Source organism: Grammomys surdaster, unplaced genomic scaffold (assembly GCF_004785775.1).
Source record: "Grammomys surdaster isolate TR1022 unplaced genomic scaffold, NIH_TR_1.0 137, whole genome shotgun sequence".
NCBI lineage: Eukaryota > Metazoa > Chordata > Mammalia > Rodentia > Muridae > Grammomys > Grammomys surdaster.
This window is the reverse complement of record NW_021604595.1, coordinates 3,302,166-3,324,980: the sequence shown is the minus strand read 5'-3', so window position 1 is coordinate 3,324,980 and position 22,815 is coordinate 3,302,166. Positions and strand designations below refer to the sequence as shown.

Sequence of the window (22,815 nt, the reverse complement as noted above, 5' to 3'; positions counted from 1 at the left end):
AATTGCCTTTACCCGCTGGGCCACCTTGACGACCAAGATGCTCCCTTGACGACCAAGATGCTCTCTTGACGACCAAGATGCTCCCTTGAGCTTTATCTTTTCTATTTGCGTGTTCACTTTTTTCATCTTTATAAGTATTAAAGTATCTTACAGCCATAGACAGTGGAGATGAAAGAACCACACAGAGACACATACGTCCTTGTTTCCCTGGCTGTCCACCCAGCTTGGACCCTGAAACACACCAATGATGAAAGTGATCACAGAGAGGTCAAGTCCTACAATTTCTCCTTTTGAGAATTACTATAGAACTTCAAACCTCCTTACGTTTCTTTTCCTTCCACCTTGAACCTTCAGGGTAAACTGAGGCAGCAATTCTGACTTCAGAACAGTGAGGGCAGACAGGAGCAGGGAGCAAGAGGAAGTGGATGCCAGGTCAGATTTCTGGAAAATTCCACACAGTTTCCAAACCATAACTCTAGAAAGGTATAGTAAACTAAGATTCTATACACAGTGGGCTCTTCATACCTAACACAGTCTCCTCCAAGTGGACTGACTTTCGTATTATTAATATAACCCTGCAGCAAAGGACACTTGAGACAGCCCTTGTTCTTAGAGCAGCGAGCAACACGTATGTGGAGCCTGTTCTGCCAAGCACATGGAAGACAGCACTCGCTTTGCCAACAGTTCCAACCATAAGAGACAGATGTAGGAGAGGGGTGACAGTTTGGAAGCAGGTGGCAGCAAACAGCTGCTTGGGTCTTCATCACGTGTTTGTTTCATCTCGAAGAACCATCAGGAGGATTCAGCGGAGCCTGGGAAGACTAGGGAAGGGTGTGCCGGGCGTGGGTGGGAATGGTGACGTGTTGGGCAAAGAAAGGGCTCAGCCTCTACCCTGGACTGACTGGGTCAGCTGTTAGCAATCTGCTGGAGCTGAAGAAAGAACCACAGGGGCTGAGACTGACACAGAGACAAGGCTAGACAGAAAGGAAAGCCAGGGAGACCAACCTGGATGAAATCTCGACATGCCTACCGAAGTGTTTGACAGGTTTGGAGAATGGATGGGTTTCTTCCTACCCATAGGCCACTCTCTGCTTTCTGTCATGGATGAAGTGCCACAGTGACTGCAAAGCTTCCAAATTATAAGGCCATGACTCAGAGAGAGAAACAGCCTGTCACCAACTCTTTCTGAAGCACAGGGTGGAAGGCCCATTTCCCAGTTTTGGAAGTTCAAGGCTTACCTGTGCCATAGAGTGAGTTCAAGACAACTGTGGGCAACTCAAAAAGGGGGGTAGGGATGGCAGGGCCCAGAGGTCAGAGGCAGAGCACTTGTCTAGCATGTGCTGAAGTACTAGGCTTAATCTCCATCATCAAGAAAGAAAGAAAACAAAGCAAGCCTGAATGGACGCAACTCAGGTATCTGGGACTGCATGGCAAGATAGACTTTCACTGCATCATACGGAGTGATGTACACTAAGAAGCAGCATCTTCTCTTCTCAGACGTGTTTGTTTTTAACTGCTAAGTGGAATCACTCACTAGTTCACTTCTCTATGTTCAGCTGATTAATAAATAAAGTTTACAGTAAAATACCAATGTTGGGTGGATTGGTACGAATACATCCACAAAGCATTAGTCTACAAAGGTAATGACCATGCTGCTGTGTAGTCTTCCAAAACTGAAATGTGTCCTCGAAGCACACAGAATCCTTTACAGTTCTATGGCGTCATTTTGTCTAATGGCTATCCATCAAGACTGGCAGAGGCCTCGTTCCCAAACGTTCTCAGGGTGAGGTGACACCCAAATCAGTCTTCCTACAGCACAGCTGGGGCCATAGGTGCCACGCAGGCCACGTGCAAGGCCAGCACTGTCTCTGTGGAGCCTCCCTTCAGTGAGTTCAGCAACGACTGCCACGTCCCTGCTCCTGGTCACTATGGCTACGATTCCCTGAGGATGGAGACACTCACACTGGGTTTAACCACAACAAAATTAAGCAGAGAAAAACAAAAAGCAAAAAAAAAAAAACAAAAACAAAAACAAAAACAAAAATCATGGGTCTTGGGCAGTTTTCTAGTCCTGTCCTCAATACGCTGAGGAGTTTGGCAAACATGGCAGCACAGAACACATACACTAGACTCAGGTCAGGGGTGAATTGAGTGTGTTGGCACTGCAGTTTTTTTTTAAATATTACTTAGCTATTTTTATTTATACAAGTACACTGTAGCTGTTCATCAGACACACACCAGAAGAGTGCATCAGATCCCACTGCAGATGGTTGTGAGCCACCATGTGGTTGCTGGGAATTGAACTCAGGACGTGTGGAAGAGCAGTCAGTGCTCTTAACCGCTAAGCCATCTCTCCAGCCCAGCACTGCAGTTCTAATTATTCAGAAGGCTGGGGCAGGAGAATTACTTGAGTGGAAGGAGAACACCATCTCAAAACCAAGAATGAAGCACCCCATGAGGTCTATCTCAGAATACAATGTATCTCAGTCTATTTGCCCTTACTAAAGACTTGACTCCAACTAATGGGGTCTTTTGGGAGGGAAGGTGCTTTTTAAACTTTCTGTTACTACTTTTATTTCCAAATTAACTTTCCATTCAGATGAAAACTTGTACCACTTACCTATGTTACCATAACAATAATATTTTTCCTTTCTGCAGTACTGGGAATCAAAACCAGGGCCCTCACACATTCCAGGCACAGCACTCTGCCCCTGGATGACATCTGACTTCCTACATTAGGGAGTCAGCAACCTAGCTGGGTGTGGTGCAGGCCTTTGAGCCCAGCACTCAGGAGACAGAGGAGGGTGGGCAGGGGAGAAGCGCCAGAAACCAACACCAGGCTCCATGGAACAGCTTCTGAAGTTCCAAGTTAAAGACAGCCTTTGGTGAGAGCCTGGCCCAGGATGGTGGTTATGGGTATAGATGCTAATGGTGAGCTGTACCCAATCTCACTCTGCTACTTTGTAGCAAAGTGACATTGGACACAGTGTTTAAACTTTCAGTGTTGGGGTGCCGGTGGGGGGGTCCCCCAGCTGCCACATAAAAGGTGCAGTGAGGGTTAATAGAATTAATATTCATGAAGTCTTCGGAGGAATCAGAGCAACACACAGGCTACAAGAGCCTCCACTGTCAGCCACTTTGACTCACAGATGCCTTCTCTCCACCTGACACCTGCTGGCACCGGGGCCAGATGCTTGTTAACTTTGACAGCCTGCAGGGTGGGCCACTTGAGGCCCCTGAGTCAGCAGCCCACTTAACGCTGCAAGGCATCTGTGCAGAAGCATCTACTTTCAAGGTCACATTGAGTTGAATCACCAAGGCTGGAAATTATGTCTATTACAAAATGAGATCTTAGGAGGCATGCTGACAGGGCAGGATGTCATTTTTCATCCCATGTCCAGTAGAGACCCGAGAGCTGCAAATGGAGGTGCCGAGGATATGTCTGTGACAAAAGTCATAAGGGGAGTTACCACTTACAGCAATGTCATCCTCTAGGTTAGAATGCCCATGATTAAAAAAACCAAAAAATCAAGACAGAGCAACAGGGATAGAAATCCTTGATTTTAAACCTAAATGTGCTTTAAAACAGCCCAGGAGAGAGCCACAGATCTATTTGAAATTCCATCCAGTGCAGAAGATGAACTGGGAGTAACAGGGGGCCCAGAAGTCATAAACAGGCAAGTCTGAGGAGTTTGCAAAGGCGAGGGAATCACTATAAGGCAGCTGCACACGTCTCATCCCCCTATGCCACACAGGCACCCTGGCCCACCAGCTGCAACACCCGAGTCATTTCTGTTACTTCCAAATGAGTTACAAACGTCTCATTTGCGCGAGCTATTTATGTGGTCAGCCACAAATGAACCAACCATTTGCCCATTAGGCAAACAGCCAACACGGACCCAAAGAAAACCTTCCTGACAGAATTCTTCAGGAGTTCTTCATGATTACACGGGGTCCCTGAAAGCCCTGCTGGAAATCCATGATTTGGGCAAGTCTTGGGGGGAGCGGAAGGCAAGTCAGAACAGCCAAGTCCATGTACAGTCCCAGGTGAGGAGAATGCTGTATTGTTACGAAGCCTGAGGTGTGAACAAGAGGAAGGAGCTCAGCAGTGTCTCCTCTGTTGTGACCTGAGCTGGTTATCTGCAGACAGGCAACAAACAGACAGCCCAAAGAGAGCTTCCATTCTACCATAAAAGGCAAAAAGAGAAAGAGAAGACCACTGGATGCTCTGAGTTGACAATCTTAATTATAAAAGCCACCAGCACTATTCCAAAACTAGAAAGGACAAAATCAACATCAAAGGAAAAAAAACAAAACAGTTCTGTAGCTGGACAGAGCCCACCACGGCCAGTGAGGTCTGACGGGCCACCAGAGGTGCTGCTGTGTATCCATGACTACAGAAAGCACTCATCGGCTACCTCACCACCAGGATGTTGATGCTGATTGTGGAGCTATTCTCTATGTCACAGATGGTTCTTAACACCTTATCTATGAGTTCTCACTCAAGCAGGTGGGAGATATCACTCATCTCTCAGATGGGTAAACTGCCCAGAAGAGTAGCCACATGGCTGCCAGCAAGATGACTCAGCAGGTAAAGGCACTCACTGCCGAGCCCAAAGATCTGAGATCAAATCCCTGGGACCCACGTGGAGGAAATTGAAAAAAAAAAAAGTTCTTACAAGTTGACATCTGATCTCTACCCATACATGGTAGTATGTACACACACACACACCACAATCAATCCGTGTTAAAAAAAAAAAAACCTCCTTTAAAAATAAAATTAGAATAGTCATATGGCAAAGCTGGAATTAAAACCTCCGATCTTTTGGGGCTCCCCTTCCACTCAGAATGTCTTTCTACCATTCTCCTGGCTTAAAAGAAAACCCTGCAACAACCTCTTATTCTTTTAGGGAATGGGCAACCATGTTCCTGATTGTGTCCACAGAATGTGGTCTTCTTTTTTTTTTTTTTTTAAATATCATTTATCTTATGTATATGGATATACTGTAGCTATCTTCAGTCACACCAGAAGAGGGCATCGGATCCCATTACAGATGGTTGTGAGCCACCATGTGGTTGCTGAGAATTGAACTCAGGACTTCTGGAAGAGCAATACAGTGCTCTTAACCACTGAGCCATCTCTCCAGCCCCATAATGTGGTCTTCTATTTCTACTTACCAACTGAGAGCTAACTAGACTCTCCTACCATTAAACTCTCACATGCAGCAAGCCCCCAGCCTCTGCTCCTCTACCTCACACTACCTCTCTCCTCCTTGCCTCAAAGGCCCTTCCCTTGAGACCTTCCCCAGCTCCCCATCCTGGACTCTGCCATGATTATTGCTCCTTCATTGCCCCTGTATCCACTTTACAGCAAGCTGCACCAGGGTGATGACCAGGTCTGCTTGACTCACTGTCATCTATCCCTGGTTCTAAAATTGTGGGTCAGGACCTCCCTTGACAATGCCAAAAGGTTTCTGAACACGTAACTACTAAACATTAGTTCAAGTCAAATGTGTAATGACTCTAAGTTTTCCCGGAGATGCTCGGTTTGCAACCAGTGACTTCACGGCTGTCTCTGCTCTGAGGTACATACCAGCCAATACACTCTGCCTGACACACCGTGGTCCGGATTTAAAACTACTGTGTGTCAGGTATTGGAATGTCTTCATTGCAAGTGTAAAGTTTTCAGTTCTTATAGAAGCAGTAAGGGGTGATTTTCCAAAACAATGATTTGTGCTACGTTCCTGCTGTCATTCCTCAGCATGCAACCTCCAGATGGGTACATCACTGAATTGTACCATTTTAGAGGGCTTGGTTTAAAACTGCTGTTAGAGATGCTGGTATGAATTTCAGAGTTTTTGATTTTTGGGTTTTCTTTTTCCTTTTTGAAATCATTAAATGAATTTTGGCTTGGGATTAGAAGAGACTTTCCAGTACTTTCTGAAATGGCTCCAAACACTCATCTGCTATTCTGTATCATGTGTTTATGTGAAACAGTGTTCCTCTCATCATTGACAATTAATACAATCAAAATATTGATCAATTCTGAAAATCAATGAAGATGCGTGACTCCCTGAGTCAAGTATTCAGCGAAGATTTTACATTCTTTATGAAAAAAGAAAAAGACAAGTACATCAATCTTATTAGTACGCATATTTGCTTTCACCTTTAATATGTAGAAAAATATAAGTATAACCACAAAGCTGTTTGAACATAAACCTGTTATTCTCAGTGTTTGATTTATACAGCTATGGTATACACCCATATACCCCCGGGTCACACAAACACTCCTTGGACAAAGTTGAAGAAGCCCATCGTAGGCAATGCTTCTTCTACTCTCCTTCTTCCAGGAAAAGCTGGCTGGCACTCATCCTGTGCTGTCCTCTGTCAGGTCTGGCTCAGTGCCTGGGTGCAGGAGAGGATGTTTACAGAAAGTAAACACACAGGTAAAAGGGGTCTTGGAACTCTGTATCAGAAGGATGCAGTCATGGGATGCAAGCACTGGTAACACTGGAAAGTGACCATGTTTATATAAAATAGGAGTGTGTGTTTTACCAATGCAGGGGAAAATGCCTTATTTTGGTTAGCCACTGATTTGACAGCCTTTTGTAAAGTTTTAAAGAATTACTCTTTCACAATGTTTCATATATACATATATGTATATACAACATATGTGTGTATAGCACTTTGATCACACACACCATACACATACACACATATAGTACTTTGATCACAAACACTATATACATTTATATAGCACTTTGATCACACATACCATATACACACAAATCATACATACCACATACACACAAATATATAGCACTTTGATCACAAACACCATACACATTTATATAGCACTTTGATCAAACATACCATATATACACGCACATATAGCACTTTGATATCACACACACACACACACACACACACACACACACACTACCCTTTCTTATTCACTCAGTTCTCTACAAGTTTCTCTCTTATTAAAGTCTTTCCCATAAGGACCTGCTGGCTTACCCTAGATTATCCCGTTGTTATTAAGGCAGCAGGTGGCAGACACGGCCAGTCCCTGCCCTCAGTGGGCTTGTGCATCCTATAAAGTAAATGCCCTCTGGAGCTGACTGGCTTCTGGGAGGAGACAATTGTGGCGTCTGTTTGTGACGCATGCCTCCTCTGCCTGCAGTGCCTTCCCCAGTCTCTCTGTTTCCCATGCCTTCCTCCTCTCTCTGGGAAGTTGCCTCAGTTTACCACCTCTATCCCAACAGTCCCGACGCTCAATTCTCATGTTACTGTACACAGTTTTCTTATTCCATCTGAAACCACTTCACTGCACGTTTGCTTACCCAACTAGAAGCTGTTAGTTTGTGGGCACTGGTGACAAAATCGGCTCCTATGGAACAGCAGTAAGCACTCTTAATCCTTAAGCCATCTCTCCAGCCCCTAAATACTCTAATAAAAGCTGCAATTTCATTCTTTGCATCAATATGCAAAACTATGCCTTCACTCTTCAAAGACCATTTGGAATAAACAGTCTAAATGGAAGGTGACCTGAAACAGCCTGCTCTGAAAGGCTGTGTCCATGTTCTCCTTAGAGAGAGGTGAATGGACAAATTACTAGAAACATCCCAGGTAATCTGGAGGCCTGGCCCGAGGGAACCAGAGTGAACAACAGAAGAAGTCTGTCTGTTGCAAGGCAACTTCAGAGGAGGGCCCTGCATGGGATGCTAACAGTGGCAGGAAGGCTGACTGGAGGGAGGGAGGAAGGCAGGCTTCAGAAGACAGACAGGTCTTTAGATCCCTGTCCCCTTCTGAAGGGCTCACACTGAAGTGCTCACAAACTTGATGGGAAGCCAAAGTCTCTGGGAGGCTCTGCAGTAAACTGATTTAATGTCGTTTTACCTTAAAGCCACACACACCCCCTCCAGTAAGGAGTCCCATCCACTGCAAGGAAAGCTGAACAAACCCCAAGTCACCAAGTCACGCTAGCTAGATAAATAGTCATCACCTTTGCTTTATAAAGAAGAAAAGACCTTATGTACATAATTACCTTTTTTTTTTTTTTTTTTTTTTTTAAGCAGTGGCCCAAGTAACCCCCTTCATGAGATCATTTTGGAATTTTCTAGATTTGAAAAGAAACGCAAAGAGCTGAGTGTTTTATTAGCGCTGTGGTCACTTCCATAGGGTATTCTGAAATGAAGCAATGGGTGTGTCCCTTTGCTGGCGCCCTCAGAGAGGACACAATAAAGAGGGACATCTGCCAAAACCTAGGAGAAACAAGGTGGAGAGAGGAAGGGAGGAGAGGCCAGCAAGGCCATGCACAGGAAGAAAAAACTCATTCTTCCTGTGCAGCGAGGACCAGGCTGTGTCTCTGGGGTTCCTAGCTGGCCCCTAACTACCTTACACTCATAACTAAGTCATAACCCTAGAGAGATGACATAAAAAGGAAGAGATGGATGGGGGACCAGGCTCAGGGATGAAGAGCCTTTCATGACTGCAGAAGCACCTGAGCTCCACCCCCAGAAACCACACTTAAAACCAGCCAGGCGAGGGCCAGTGGGATGGCTCAGCAGAGAAAGGCACTCACCCCTAAGCTCAGTGACCCAAGTTTGATTCCCAGATCCCACCTGGTGGAAGGAGAGAAGTGATTCTCACTAGTTGCTCTCTGACCTCTACGTATGCTTTGTGGCATGCACACGTGTGGCACTCACATAACATGAGCCGAATGAATATTTTTTTAATCTGGGTGTGGTATCATCCAGTTGTAATTCCAGTGCTGGGAGGCAGAGGGGACAGATGGCTCCTTGGAGCTCACTAGCTACCCCGACTAGTCCATTTGGCAAGCTCATACATACATACATACGTACACACATACATACACACATACATACATACATACATACATACATACGTACACACATACACACATACATACATACATACTAAAATAAGAAGAGTAGGAGGAAGAGGAAGGCTCATCTGTACAATTACTCAGAAATTCGGTATTACTTGAGACTGAGAGGTCTCAAGTCAAGAGCTAGAGAAAATCTCAAAGAGCCCTTTCTCTAAATAAATAAATAAATAAATAAATAGGAAAAATGCTCATAGTGACAGAAGAATCAACAGCCTTGAAGTTTTAAAAGGCCAAGTGGCATAGAAAATTCAGAGTTCATATTGTTTTCTACAGAACCATTGAGAAATCAAACCTAAGAATAGAAAAATAATCCTGTATATACCCCAATCCTTTACAGATGGCTCCTCATCTGATGGGACATGAGCCCCCAAACTTAAAACCAGCCGGGTGGTGTAACACTAAATCAAAGAAGTCTTTGAATACCATATTCAGTATGATTCCATTTACATAACAATAAAAAGGTCAAAACTAAAAATAAATCACTTGGGGGATGGTGGGTCAGTGTAAAACCATTCTGCTGAAAACAGAGGAACGATGGCCGCTGTAACTGGGGAAGCGACATTAGCAGGGCAGGTGGAGGGAACAGTGTAGTGTCCACCCCTTCTCTGAAGACTGGCTGTTTCTTCCACTGGACACAGGGTTACACGGGTGTATGCATGTGCTGTTATTCTTTGGTGGTGCATTCCTCACACACTGTCAAAGATAATGTCTAAAAAATCTTTTTGTGACTCTCTGTAAGTCTTCAGGAGAAAAGGAATTTAACACAGTAGATGGGGCAGGAGGAACCAAGTGTTAGAGATCTGTCAAGCCAGTGAGGTAAAGAATGGCCCAGGAATTTAGTCAATTCTTCACAATTAAGACAGGAAAGTCTCCTCCTGTCCAAAACCCAGGAGGTGCTACACTCTGGTCCCCAGGAGTCTGGTGGTGGTAGGTAGCCTTCGTTTGTCTTTTTCAGGCATGTACAAAGACAATACATGATAATTACTAGAGGACATTCTTCACAGTGACTCCAATAAAGGACACAGACTCTTCACAAATTGCTTTAACTACCCAGGCCAGTACAAACAGGCTGCTTCCCCACCTTTAAAAATTCCACAGAAACCCCTTAGAGGCTTTCCCAAAGCCCCCTAAACCTCCAGTCAGCTATTTATATTTGAGCTGCAAACATGATACAAGTCCTCACTTCTCACCTCGGGTGTCAGTAAAGATGAAACTCCCCAGTCACTAAGATGTACCCAGCGTAGACGCCCCAGCAGAGTGACCTCGAGTATCCACAGAGCAAGCTCTCTCAGGACAGGCTGTGTCACAAGCAGCCAATGCACCAACATGCACAAAATGCTTTACTTTAATGTCTGATCCAGGAATTTAAAAATAATTTTTATTCAACCATTTTTTTTTCAGTCCCAGAATCACTGTAAGGTACCATGGACAGAGATACTAATTATACATTTGAGATATGATTTATCAGGATGCTGCGAAACGTCACGTAGACCTGGTCTTAATTGGAAATGTTTTCCTGACAACCAATTACAAAACTAGTTAGAGCTGCCTTCAGATTAAGGATCTTTTCTGTACAAAGTGAAACTGTGAAGTGCCCGTAGGATATTTTGAACGCTGTCCACTCGAAGTTCAACACTGTCTACTCGAAGTTCAACGTATAGTGGTGACCTTCTTTGTATGATATAAAAGCTGACATTTTCCTTGGCTTAATCGATAGAAGTTCTTTACGAAGTAAACTCTGCAATAATAGGACTTGACAGGTCAGATGAAATATCTATAACAATAAATAAAATTTCTACCAAGGGCAGTTTTTCTTAAAGTTTGCATTGACCGTGAACTTAATATATATGCTTTCTCCCAATGGTTAGCAACACTACTGAGCAAAGACAAAGACCTCTGGGAAGGACAGCATTAATGGCTCGGAAGACGTGGATCAGAAGGGGTATAAAGCAGAGTGTGACGTATACTCCTATAACCCAAGCAGTCAGGAGGCTGAAGCAGGAGGATTGCTGTAAGTGCAAGGCTGACCTAGGCTGCACAGTGAGGACCAAATTTTTCTGGTTCCTGGTGTAGTCTGGGTATGAAGTGAAGGCTTATCTGGGTCAGAAGTGACAGCGGCAATGTTTACCAAGCCTAGGTTATCTGTTCTGCCTGTCCTTTATATCACAGAGCACCCAGGAAAGCAGAGGACACGTGGATGTATTCCCAAGAGAACGCCTATACATGGACTCCGAGTTGGTTTCAAATTATCCTCCTGCCTTCAACCAAACACACCCTATGGAAGAAAGAAAACATTGCCAAAAGCTTCACAACCGTGTGGATATACGGTATTGTTCTGAGAGACAAATATGCAAGCAGGAGGAGCTATGAGTGCAGAGGCTAGTCCACGGCTGCAGGAAATGAGAAGACACATGACGCCAAGGAGGCACAAGACTGGAGCAAAGAGGCTTCCTTGCAAACTGATGAGAAGCGGGCAGGGACAAGAAACACCAAGGAGGCTGGGCAGAGTGGCTCATGTCTGCAAAAGACTGAGGCAGAGGGATTGCCATAAACTTCAGGCTAGCTTAGCTACAGGCTAAGAATCTGAGCTACAGAGTAAATTACCTTGTCTCAAAAAACAAAAGTGAGAAATCATTTTTTTTCCAAGAAAGAAATGAAGAATAGAGCTATCTTTTACTAAAGTGTGAAGACCTTGGGAAGAGCTGATTTAGTGGAGGAAAGGGAGCTTTGGTTATAAATGTGCTAACTCTGAAATCGCTTCACGTGGAAGGAAGCAGCCAGTGTACATGGATATACACAAGGTCAAAATAAAGGCGTGTAGGGCCCCGAAACCTGAATGAAAGTGATCTAGTCCATCAGACAGCATGAGGCGAATGCATACACAGGGGCCTCGTCAAAGCTACTTTGAAGAGACAGACCATCTCTGGTATGCTCCAAGAGAAAGCAACTGATTTCCTGCATGCTTGATGAGGGGGTACCATAAACAGGGTACATCCAAGGGAAAGAGTAGGTTATCCATGGTGTGGTGTGTGTGTGTGTGTGTGTGTGTGTGTGTGTGTATGCTCAAACACACAAGCATGCAAATGCACATGTACAATGCACTTAAATGTTAAATTTTCCATCACGATAATTAAAAAACATGTTTGATTAATAGCATTCACTCACTCAGAATAAAGTAGCATCTAACATAATGATCAAGGTTGGCAGTGCTATTTGTTCTAAGGGTCTGTTCGTGAATTAGGAGACACCAGAATGTCAGACCTGGAAATTAGTTATTAACGAGGAAGATATTTTGGAGGAAGAGAAGCAAACGGACGAGAAGCCTACGCAGCCGCACACAGAGCTACAGTTATTAAACACATCAATCATTCCTACCCAGACCCCGACTGATGGACACTGCAGCCCAGGAGGCTGCCGAACTTACAGCCCGTATAAACCAGTTATCTTGTGATAAAGGTGCTGGGAATGAGCGCATACAAACCAGTCTTTATGTCACACTGCTATTAATTCTCAGAAGGAAACATTTATCTTTTGCCAACAGATGCAGTGGCTGAAGGGCTGGTTCCTGGAAAGTTCCATGATGTCCTCACATGTTTGTGTCTCTAGCTCAGGTAACTGGATGAACATAGTCTCAGAGTTTGTGGTCAAATATGTCCAAAACGCTCCAAACTTGTCTCGGGTGAGGTTTAAAGAAACCTTTTCACACAAGTCAGAAGTAACCATGGGAGGTAAACAAGCAATTCCAGAGACCACGCAGTTCAGGACCTGAGGTCATCACTTTGTCAGTCATATCAGGTGTCACCACCAAAGACCACGGAAGCCAGGATGAGTTACATATCACTGTCCAAAGTAGTTTTCAGGACCAAGAAGGAACGGGAAATCCAGAATTGATTTTGTTCTACTACATCTTACCCACTAGAAGCAGACTAGGGGGAACACTGGCCTTCCTATCAGCACCTGTTCTCTGTTGTGTGTATTGTGATGTTCATGACACTGTACTAACAGAACATCAGTGACCAAAGGTCTCCTCCAGCTCTGAGGAAGTTCACGTGTGTCAACTGACATTGTAAAACAGCCATTCAAAAAATTATCAAGTTTAAGCAGGCAGTGGTGGTGCATGACTTTTTACCACTTAGAACGCAGAGGTAGGTGGATTTCTGAGTCTGAGGCCAGCTTGGTCTACATAGTGACTCGGAGAGCCAGGGATACACAGAGAAACCCTATCAAAAAAAAAAAAAAAAAAAAAAAAAAGCTTACAAGGACATTTGCAAAAATATGGGCCCAAGGTCACTGCAAATCCTGAATGTCAACTTCAGAATGACGTGGGACACACTAACCACTTGGTGTGACTTTAGAAAGACTGGCAGATAACAGTAATGTGAATAAATGTTAAGTAAGATCATCGACACTAAAAATAACACAAAAGCTAGCCACAAGAAAATGAGTCAGGGCTGGAGAAATGGCTCAGCAGCTAAAGGTGCCCCCCTCTTTGGCACCTACCACCTGAGTTGAAAGCTTGGGAACTGTATGGTAGAAGAAAATTGACAACCCTAAGACTTGTCCTCTGATGGCTACATGTGCACCACACATGTGTACACAGAACACAGACACATTAAATAAAATATAATAAAAAAAGATTAAAAACAATTAGGACTGTGTGAGCCTTCTGGAATGATCTCTTATCACAATCAGGGACTTAAAAAAATTCTTTTAGCAAAGCAGCTCTTTAAAAAAAAAATAGTAATACATCGTCATCGGTTTTTAGAGAAAAGGTCTTGTGATGCCCCTCATGACTCTCCCACCTTGACCTCTTGATGATTGGGATTACAGGTGTGCACCACGATATCTGGGCCATAATTAATTTTTCTACTGTTAACTCTTTTGTAATGACTGGAATAAAGTATACGGTCTTTGTTTTCTTGTCACTGTGTTGGAATACTCAATAAGGAACAGCTTAAGGGAAGAAGGCTTTATTTTGGCTCAAAGTTTAAGAAGAGGAACAGTGAGTGCATGGTGATAGGAAAGGCACAGCAGCAGGGGCGGAGCCTGCTGGTCACATGACACCAGGGGTGGAGTCTGCTGGTCACATGACCACAAGGCGCCTTCACTTCCTAAAGGTTCCACAACCTTCCTAGGTTGTGTTACAACCTAGGGACCACATATTCCAGAATACAAGCCTGTCTAGTCACTCTTCTACTGCTGTGCAGAGACACCATGACTAAGGAAAGTCTTAGGAAAGAAGGCATTTAATCGGGGCTTGCTTACAGCTTCAGAGGGTCAGTCTGTTATCCTGGTGAGGAGTATGGCAGCGTGCAGGGTGCCATGCTTGGCACTAGGTCAGCAGAGAAGAGCTACATCCCATCTGTAGGCAGCAGACAGAGAGAAACACTGGGGCTGGCGAGAACTGCTTGAAACCTCCAATCTCATCAAATAGTTGTAGTCCCTGGTGCCTGGAGGCTATGGAGGCCACACTTATTCAAACCACCACAGAGCCCATAGGGGACAGTTCATATTTAAACCACAACATCCATTTTAGAATAAAATTGAATCCAGGACCTGGTTTTACCTTCTTTTCCTGTTTGTCAGTAACAAGGCCTTACACTGAGGTTGACCTGCACATAATTCCACCACTGTGATGACCAACAGCCACCAAGGACACACAGGTAAAAGACAATGATCAGGTACCTGCTACATGAGTCTCTAAAGAACCTAAGTCAAAGAAAAGGAAGAAAAGGAGAGTTACACTCACCTACAGTGCTTAAAAGATTTGATATCATCAATAGTCCCCCTCGCCACTCCCCCAGTTATGGTCATGTGCAATGGAAAGTAGAAACCAGGGCAAAAGTTGCAATTTGTTTTGAAGCTTTCATCCAGAGTCATCAAACCACTGTGGAGCATTTACTTGGGAAGTGAACAAATTGTCAGCATGCCTGGGGCTATGAGATTGCCTAGAAGAACTTTCACAAAATGCCTAAGCCCTCGGCTTCCGGATGCAGCCAGGGAGCTAGGAAATGACCAGCACATTCCCCAGGTGAGGGATCCATTTCATGTAACAGACTCGATTTCCACGGAGACGATAAATACTTTAACTTCCTGGAGACTGGGTGAGGAAAAGAACTCCGTGCTATCAGGAAAAACATGATTCAGACGCTATCTTGCTTTTCCTCAAGTTGTCTGACCTCACCAGTCATTCAACAGCTGGTGTCATTGCCAAGCTGGCTGGGTGGAGCGGAAAGTAGACCAGAGCCTAAGACCTGTCAAGCATTGCCAGAACCTTCTTTGGGACAGGAGATGGGGAAGTAAGTAAGTTTCTACAAAGTGGGTGGCAATGGGTACTGATCCTGTGCTAACCAGCCTTCTCCATCCCAGGATCACCTGGTCTTTATGATAATACACAGCATTCACAAAGCTGACATGTCCATTTACAGACAGGGGCTCAATCCAAGATGTCAATCAACTGGGCTGAAACTTGGTAGACTCAAACCTAAACATTGTTGCTCTGGATTCTAAGTCCCGTGTTTTCTACACTAGTTGAGAGCCATGATTATTTTCAGTCGAGAAGGGGCCTTTCTAAAAATACCAGTGAGACACATGCATGCACACAGCTTGTGGGAGGCATAGCATTCTTCATGTGTCCTCACTTAGAAGGTTGTGCATATGCATATCCTGAGACCCCAGGGCCAGACTTCCCCAGGACACAGTGTCATTTCTGGGGCTAGGGCTTGCCATTGGCTCATTGGTTACTGGTTTACCCTGAGACCAAGTATAGAATTATCATCTTGTTGTGATTTCTACTCAGACAAATTCTTCTCCCTTCTCTCATGTCCTCCCAAAGGGCTATTAAAGACAATTCACCTGCATGAGACAGCCTTCATGGAGCATCTACTGAACATACGGACTCGCTAACAAGAATGGATGTAGGAGATCCCTGGGAGAAGTAAGGTCCCTTTTTGTGTGCCATCCTTGTGCAGGGGCCATCTTCTCTGTATCGTTCCAATTTTAGTATATGTGCTGCCGAAGCAAGCACGTAAGGTCCCTTTTTTAATTTTTTTTAAAGATTTTTACTTTTAAGGGTATGCATCCAAGGGGCTGGAGAGATGGCTCAGCAGTTAAGGGCACTGACTGCTCTTCCAGAGGTCCTGAGTTCAAATCCCAGGAACCACATGGTGGCTCACAACCATCCGTAATGAGATTGGATGCCCTCTTCTGGTGTGTCCGAAGACACTGACAGTGTACTCATAAATAAAATAAATAAATCTTAAAAAAAAAAAGGGTATGCATCCAAGTGTAACTACGTATACCACATACATACAGGTGTCCACAGGTCAGAAGAGTGTACTAGATATCCTGGAACTGGAGTCACAGGTAGCTGTGAGCTACCATGTGGGTGCAGAAACCCAAACCAGTGTCCTTTACAATGATAGTAAGTTCTCTTTACCCGGAGGCCATCACTCCAGCCTCAGAGCAGGCCTTCCAGTATGGCTATATTGTGGAAAGACCAGAGACAATATACTGCACCTCGGAGTCTTTGTTTTTATAATGTCAATACATCTAAGACTAGACAGTAGAGGACACTTAACAGTGTATGGGCCCACAAAAATGTCAAGAAATAGCCTTAAAATAACTCCACTACCAGTCCTGATGATAATAGCCACACCCTGTCCCTGGAAACAACAAATTCCAAAAAGTTCAAAGGCAAAATAAGCCTCCCTAGTCCTCCTGCCTGGAGATGAACAGCCACTGGTGACACAATGGTGAATGCTCACTCCCTCCAGATCTCAGACTGGTCTCCAGACTGAACCGGGTCAGCATCAACTGCAAACTTCCTCCAATGACAGACACATCTGCCCACTGCGGACCTACTGGACAAGACACTCTCAGGGTGAGACACAGCCACGAACTTTAACCAGTCCTCAGTGCTATGACACTGTGGCAGGCGACACACTGGGCTCACACGTACACATGCAGACACACATGCACACAAGTCCTCTCTCCAACACGCGAAGGTGGCGTGCACAGTGTTTAAAGTTCACACTTGGCATCATCAGATTGCTAGTTTGAAAGCTGCCTAAATATTGCATAAACACTTCACCGTACGCCTGAATGCCTTGCACACGGGTCAGCAGTGCTGCAAAATGGTTCATATAGCAAATGCAATTAGACACCAAGAGCCAGCCAGACCAAAACACTGTTGGCCGAATACACAAGTCATTTAGCAATGCTAGGGTCCAATGGAATCCATTTTAGACACATCTGAGCAGTCACATAAGATGTTCAAATTATTTTAAAGTAAGGAGCATTTTCATTAGCCGCTCTGCATCCCTGTCCGTGGGTCTGTCTGTGGGTCTGTCTGTGGGTCTGTCTGTAGGTCTATTTTTGGTTCCTTAAAAACTTGACTTGCGGCCGGGCAGTGGTGGCGCACACCTTTAATCCCAGCACTTGGGAGGCAGAGGCAGGTGGATTTCTGAGTTCGAGGCCAGCCTGGTCTACAGAGTGAGTTCCAGGACAGCCAGGACTACACAGAGAAACCCTGTCTCAAAAAAACAAAACAAAACAAAAAAAAAAAAAAAAAACTTGACTTGCTATCCAACATTCCAGCACTGAACAAACACTTCCTGGCTCATCAATGTGACACACAGGGACTGTCACCTAAACACTCTGGCTGTGCCCCACCCCTCAAGTACAACAGAGCACTACCACACAGTCCTACGATGGGGCTCCCACACTGCCCTGTAGGACTCAGCCACAGGAGACTTAGACTTAGGGAGGAGGGAGCCTGAGGCCACAGAGGAGGATAATCGGGTGGGAGGAAGCAGTGTTTGACTTGGCCAAATTACTTCTCCAGTTCTAGATTACAAAAACAAACCCAGCTTTGTGACTCCGGCCTCAGCATTTAAACCTTTTGGGAACTCGGTTTCCTCTTTCATTAAGAAGTGGAGTCAGAAGCCGGGCGGTGGTGGCGCACGCCTTTAATCCCAGCACTTGGGAGGCAGAGGCAGGCGGATTTCTGAGTTCGAGGCCAGCCTGGTCTACAGAGTGAGTTCCAGGACAGCCAGGGCTACACAGAGAAACCCTGTCTCGAAAAACCAAAAAAAAAAAAAAAAAAAAAAAGAAGAAGTGGAGTCAGGGGCTGGAGAGATGGCTTAGTGGTTAAGAGTACTGACTGTTCTTCCACAGGTCCTGAGTTCAATTCCCAATAACCACATGGTAGGTCACAACCATCTGTAATGGGATATGATGCCTTCTTCTGGTGTGTCTGAGGAGAGCGATAATGAACTTATATACATAAAATAAATAAATAAATCTTTTCTTTTCCTTAAAAAATAGAAGTAGAGTTGAGTGTGGTGGTATACACCTGTAATCCAGGTATTCAGGAGGCAGAGTCATGTAGATCCCAAGTTCTGCTAACAGGGCCACAGTGTAGGGCTCCAGCAACAGTACACACACCATATAGTACAGTGCAACAGAGAGAGAGGAGGAGGTGCGAACACCAGGGATGGTGGTGCATACTATAAATCTCGTCATCTAAGTCAAGGCCCGCCTGGGCTGCATAGCCACACCTTGTCTGTTTTTGTTTGTTGTTGTTGTTGTTGTTTTTCTCAGCATGATTAGCCGCTGAGACTTTAAGAGTTGTTTAGATGGGGACCTGCAAAGCATGTGCCGGTGGGGCAACCTTTTCTCTTGACAAACAAAGAGAAGACATGCCAACTGCATCCATCTGCAGCAGCAACCAGCAACGCCAAAGCAGCACAACATAGCAGGCCAGACTCAGCAGGGAAGGCGTTCCAGGTGAACCCCAGTACTGGGCCTGCTTGCTGATTACACCACTTTCCAGTTGAGAATGGGGTAAAACCCAAACCCGACTGAGCCTAGCTCCCACTTAGTGAGTTTCCCGGGGCTGTTGCAGCAATGGGGCATCTATGCTGCATGAGTCCTTATGACCAGTAAACATCTGCTACAACCATCAGTATTACTGAGAATGTCAGAGGTCCCAGCTAAGAGACAGGGAGAAGGGGTAGCCAAGGCCGGGGGCAGAGCACTTGCCTAGCATGTATTAGGTCCTGGCTTCCATCTGCAGCACCATACAAACATCTGTAAACATCATTAGTAGTCCTGAAATCACAAAATACACCTACATGACCAGGACCTGGCATCATCAGAAAAGCAGTTTAGTCTGAATGAGCACTGAGTAAGCAAGATGCTTTAGACTGTTTTTTTTAAAAAGGCTAACTGTGTGAATCTAATGACCTGAGTTCAATCCATGTGGTGGAAAGAGAGAACTGAATCTTCCCAGTTATCTTCTGATCTCCACATGCACAAGTAACATGTGTACACACCACACACACACACATACACATTCATTCACACTCACACACACATATATATACATACACATATATACATTCACACACATATATACACATATACACACATATACACATACATATATATACATATGAATACACACATACATATAATACATACACATACATACACACACATATATACACATACATACATATACACACATATGGATACACACACATACATATATACATACACATACATACACATACATACACATACATATATATACACATTCACATACATATACACATACATACACACACATACACATACATATATATACATACACACACATATATACACATACATATATATACACATACATACACATATACATATACACACACACACACACACCATACAGTAACTGATGAAAATGAATACCCCAACCAATGCAAAAAGAAGAAATGAAACACTAAGATCACTCAACCTAACGTCTCCAGCATTATCCTTTGAATAAAGAAAATAATTGCATGAACGAGGAACAGAAATCAGAGCAATGCAGCAACTGGAATTTTCACCGGTTTGCAGTTTATTGGCCCCCACAGGTGTGGTCTTAGCTATTAGGGAACCGTAAACCCCCAGCACAGAAGCATCGCATCTGCCCCTTCACCTGTCTTTACCTGCAACATAAAGCATCAGACAAGCTTTCCTCCTGAAGGAAAATTCTGACTACTTCACTCTCTGAGCAGGCTCAGCAGTAAGGGCACCTCCCAGGGCTCCTCAAGTGCTTTCTGACAGATGCTGTGCCCTGTTTTGCAGAAGGACAATGTGGCGTAACTATGGCAACACAGCACCTGAGTTTTATTTTCTCTTAGAAAGCAAGAAGGGTCTTTTGTTATTCGATTTCACCTACCTGGTGTCATTCGGGGTTGAGATCTATTTATTTCCTCAGAGCAGGGGGAAAATAAGCAGTTAATGATGAGATAACAGAAGGAAGCGGTTGGGGGAAGCCCAGAGAAGATTTTTCTACATTGTGGCAAAGAAAACTACATTTGATCTCTTAGGCTACTGTCTACTGGCCACAGGGGATTGGCCTGACCTTGTGAGGTGAGGGCAAAAGGTGTGGCATGCATGCAATACTCGCTTGTTCTTGGGCAGGACCGACGTCTATCCCAGAGCTTTCATGGGGAAGGGGCTGACTACCTCCCCATTCCTAAATAGGAACTTTGCTTCCTTGGTGTTTGCAACTGAACTCAGGGCTTCCTGCGTGCTTGGTGAGCTCTCTACCAGCGAGCTAGGAAGATCCCCTGTTATCCAGGCTCCATGCTCTTTGACTACAAAGAAAATGTCCCAGCAGGCAGCCTCCTCCTCATGTAAACAGACTCCTGACTATCGTATTAAAAAGACAACAAAAATAATACCTTCACACTGACTACACGCCAATATGACCACCATCCAAGGTAACGCACGACTCAATTTTCATCAGCAATTTGCATATACAGAGACTGTACTGCAAGGGTCCCTGAAGGAATGAGGTCGTTCTAAAGCAAGACATTTGTGTCCTCCTCTTCAGTTATTCACAACGGAAGCTAACAAAATATCCCCCAGAATACTGGGGAGGCTGAAGCCTGGTATCAGCCAGAGTAGGAACATAGGTGACAGAAAGAGGTTTCACATTTTAACAACTTACGAGTCACCCTGCACGACAAGCAAGCCGAGACCATGATGGACCAGCACTGCTTAGTTGAAGGTACCTCTTGCCTTCCATTTAAACCTAAACTTGACGTGATCACATCCCCAAAATGCATGGGGGCGTCATTAGTGTCACCTCCCCCTCTTCCCACTGTGGCCGTATCCAATAAACCTCTTTGATTTGCTCACACTTTTTTTTCAGTTGGCATTACTGGGGACAGGTGACCCCTTCTGCCGTGTTAGAGCTGCCAGGGCCCAGGCGTAGACCTTCAAAACTCCAATAATAACATGAGACTCACAAGGCTCTCGCCTTGTAACCAGGACCTCTCAGAGTATGGACTGGAAGCAAACTCCTTGTCACCTGGGCTACAGCGGGGGGCCCCCTTACTAAGTGGATCCCCCACAGATAATCAATGAATCAGATGGACTTGAGGCTGTTTGGGCTATCTTAATCATTGACCTGAGTTCAGAGGTCAAATTGTCAGTGGTGACTCTCTTTGAATGAGGTGAGATTGGAACTATTTTTTTCTTTTAATTTATGTTATTCCACAGTTCTCAAATTTTCTAACATAAATCTTTTGCACATTAGCTGCTGTCCCAGGAAAATGAAATTTCACAGCCAGTCTGAAGCTCAAGCCATGGGTCAGTTCTGCTGAGTCCCCCCACGTACAGTCAGGTCACTGAGGGAAGTTCAATGCCAAGGCCTCCTGGATCGGATCGGCCTTGGCTTTGAGTGGACACCATTATCCTGGAAGAAGATTCTCACAGTAACCTCTTCTGGCCCCAGCTGCTGGACGCCTCCATTCAGGGAAAGCAGCCCTGCTCTCCGCTGCCTTCTCCTGTGCCTAGAAATGAAAGGAATCCATGTGTGGCATTTAGATGCGCCGAGCAATCTCTCTAAATTCTCGTAACAGTCACATCCCTCTAATTTTGGGCAGCTCGTATCTCCACCATCTCTGATCCCTTTTCCTCTGAAGTGTAGAGAAGGTTTCCTTGGAATTCCCCTTGTTTACTTTAGATTTACATCAACTCCGTCAAGACAAACACAGTTGTCCTCAAATCCCCTCACCGAGTCTTCCTAATGAAGGAGGGTTATTTATACGCCTGCCATAGGAGGACCCAGGATCACTGCTGCAAACACAAATGCACCCCCCACACAACCCCCCCCACCACATCCACCACACACACACACCATCCACACATGCACCCCACACACACACCACACACACACATATCACACACCACACACACACATCATGCCATCTACACATGCACCCGCTCACATAACACACACACATAATACACCACATGCATAGATACACGTACCACATACACACACACACACCACATACACACCATACACATACACCACACCACATACACACACACACACACACCATACCATCCACACATGCACCCATACACACATATCACACACTACACACACACCTCACACACACATAGATATACATACCATACACACACACACATACACCCCACACACAGATGCCCCATTTCTCCTTCCCCTAATAAGACTGAATTGTGCCTCAACCATCCGGTTTTGAGTTTCACACTTCATATGACTCCTAGGCATACTAATAAATGAATTCCTTCTGTCAATCTGTTTAAAAAAAAATCGATTACCAAATCTTCAGAGGGAAAACTGTGAACTTCTCTGAAGCTTCTAATATACAGCCCTAGCTGGTCTGTAATCAATATACCTCACATAAAGTAAAGGGGCAGGGGCTGGCAAGATGGCTCAGCAGGTGCTTGCCACCAGGCCTCATGATCTGAGTTCAATCCATACAACCCACACGGTGGAAGGAGAGAACAAACTCCCACAAGTTGTCCTTTGACCACTACATATGGATCATAGCACAAATGATTCCCCAATAAAAAAA

The 22,815-nt window shown here is 44.7% G+C and overlaps 1 protein-coding gene and 1 pseudogene across 1 annotated transcript in view; both read right to left on the bottom strand.

Annotated features, from left to right (window-relative positions):
• Kif13a (kinesin family member 13A) overlaps positions 1-22,815 on the bottom strand; it is a 180,360-nt gene that overhangs the window by 119,217 nt on the left and 38,328 nt on the right. The window lies entirely within an intron of this gene.
• On the bottom strand, positions 15,845-15,938 carry LOC114617689 (annotated as a pseudogene).